Genomic DNA, 2,848 nt, shown 5'->3' on the forward strand with positions numbered 1-2,848 from the left:
ATAATTTCCCTACTTTAAAAAATATGGCAAATTGCATTTCATTAGAGATGGCTTTGAAGCAAATTGCATGAGCAAGCAATTCATATATTGTTTTTGATCAAGTCATACAATTTTCTGGTTAGGATCGAAAGGTAAATGCATTGGTTTATTACTTCAAGAGTTAATAATGGACATGGTAGCATATCAGTTGCAAGCCCAATAATGGACATCATATTTTGTTTCGTGATAACGCACGACATTCAACTGTATGTTACAATGCGGCAATTTCTCAGGAGACATTGGATCTGTCTTCTTGGCTTGTGGGCGGGGGCGGCACACGCCTCGTCCTCCTTGATGATGGTGGCGGATCGGCATGAACACGGGGGGAGGGGGGGAGGGGATCAGGGCAGAGAGCGGGGTGGTTGGTGGGGAGGGGGCTCCTCCTTAACGGTCTATGGGAAAGTACGGTGTGAAGGAAAGAAGTGCCATGACGAAGGTGGCGTGGGCGTCATACGGTTTTAAAGGATAGGGCTCTAGCGGGAAATCGAGTGGGAAGGGAAGGGTTCGACAGGAAAAGGGAAAGTGCGTCGTGGGGTTGTGTTTTTGTTGTGGGGACCAGGTGTTTGAGATAACATGGTGAATTGTTCGGTTAACCAGTGTTGTGGGGACCAGGTGTTTGAGATAACATGGTGAATTGTTCGGTTAACCAGAACCCTCTATATGGGTTTGAATTGGGGGTACAGGCGGTTGGATTTTTGGGAGCCCACTGGACGCTTATTTGGTGTTCGAACATGCTTGGACGTATGAGGAAAAAATGAGCTTCGACCTTAAAGATGACCTTAAGCATTTGTTTATTTTATTTACATGCATTGTAGCCCGTAGCAACGCACGGACATTCTGCTAAGTACTATTAGTTATGCAAAATGAAAGTAAGTTCACTGCTTTGTACGGATCTTTTTGATCTTTTTCTTGTTTGGATCAGTTTTTCCTCTCGGCGTCTATTTTCCCCCTGAAGTTCCCTCCTCCAAAGCCATTGGGCGGCAACTTGGCATGAAGTGCTCCTTGAATCCCTCGGTCTCTAAGACGGCGCCAAGGACTTTTGGCGATGACATAACACACGCAATTACTCTTGAGAAGCTCGCAGTTGTGCTGACTCGCCAATGCGAAGGTGGACCTGACAGTCTTGACATCGAGCTTTTCACACAGCTCCTCCTCGCACATGGGCCTCAGCATGCTCAGCCCATACCTATCCGCGGCGACCAGCAAATGCTGCAGCGTCGCGACGCTGTGCCCGTCTCTGTGGTGGCACGGTGGCAGCGAATCCGCATAGATGTAGTGAAGCATCATTTGGAAGATGGTCGGCTCCACATCCACGACCTTGACGCGTCCCATGTCCTTCTCCGCCATGGGTCCAAAGAGCTGAGCTCGAAAGACTGGCGACCGCGTGGCCAGGAGGATCCGGTGTGCTGGAAACTCCTGGCCGCCCACGCGGAACGTGACGTCCACGCCTGTCGGGTCACCGATACAGGGCTCGAGGTCGCCCTACAGCACCAGTGGAGTCTCCTTGCTGACGGTGAGCACGCACCGTATCGTCATTCCGCGTAGAGAAGACGTACTCCTTCGCGCGCCAGCTGACCACCTCTGCTTGGCTGCTGGTCCTCAGCATCCTGAGCGCGAACTTGGCCTTCACATCCTTGGCTCCGCCGAGGTAGCGAACGTAGCATGACGTGTTATCGCCACACCTGTACTGGGTGATCCCATCTGGGTAGAAGTTGAGCTCCCACTTGTAGCCGCCGCCTTTGAAGACGGACGAGGTAACGAACTTGCCGACGCCCATGCCCTTGACTCCTTGAGCTGCAGGTAATCGGTCACCACGAAATCAAACGTCGCGGTGATGACGTGTAATGGATATGGAGGACGTGGCCTCGGGTATCCAGTAGTAATCCCCCGCAGAGGTTGCGCCGTCTTTGTTAGCCATGGCCATCAAAGCTTTTGAGAATAAGCGACGGGTCTGATCGACAGACAGGAGTTGGCCGTAATCTTTTGCACGCCTAACCGTGTTATATGGAGATAGAGGACTTGTAAAGGCTGTGGAAAATACAAAGCGGTCACAGACTCCATGGCCGAGGAGGATACGGAGAGGAACATACCGTAAACTTGTACTCGACCTGAGGTTACGCCACCTTTCTGGTCGGTTGGAAAGTATTACGGCCTCTCCTTCGCAGCTCGCAAACTGCATCTCCATCTCCATCTCCACTATTATTAAACAATCAAACAAAACTTTCTTAAGTGCACCCCGCAATTACCCCCAACACATCGAACGACCCATTCACCACCGCATGATTAGTCCCACAAATCTGAATCTAACAACCATCATTGAGCTACTACCTCTATGGTGTGCACATAGCAATTTACATTGGCTGGCCGTCACTAGTAGAAAAAGGGCCATTTGTCCCGGTTCTTAAGGGCCTTTTGTCCCGGTTGTTGAACTGGGACTAAAGTGTCGTTACTAATGCCCTGGGCCTTTAGTCCCGGTTCTTACATGAACCGGGACAGATGGGCCTCCACGTGGCCCGTGCGGCGAGCCCACGTTGCAGAAAACAAAAATCCTACGGTTTCACCAAGATCCATCTAGGAGTTCATCTAGCAACGAGTGATTAGATGCATCTACGTACCTTGTAGATGGCGAGCGGAAGCGTTCAAAGAACGGGGATGATGTAGTCGAACACGACGTGATTCAAATCACCGATGATCTTAGCACCGAACGGACGGTGCCTCCGCGTTCAACACACGTACGGAACGGATGACGTCTCCTCCTTTCTTGATCCAGCAAGGGGGGAAGAGAGGTTGATGAAGATCCAGCAGCACG

General features: G+C 50.9%; 1 pseudogene; it reads right to left on the reverse strand.

Moving 5' to 3' along the window:
• Nucleotides 1-957: 957 nt before the first annotated feature.
• Nucleotides 958-2,230, reverse strand: LOC125537932 (annotated as a pseudogene).
• Between the last annotated feature and the right edge of the window lie 618 nt (nt 2,231-2,848).

Source organism: Triticum urartu, chromosome 2, assembly GCF_003073215.2.
Source record: "Triticum urartu cultivar G1812 chromosome 2, Tu2.1, whole genome shotgun sequence".
In the NCBI taxonomy this organism is placed as follows: Eukaryota; Viridiplantae; Streptophyta; class Magnoliopsida; order Poales; family Poaceae; genus Triticum; species Triticum urartu.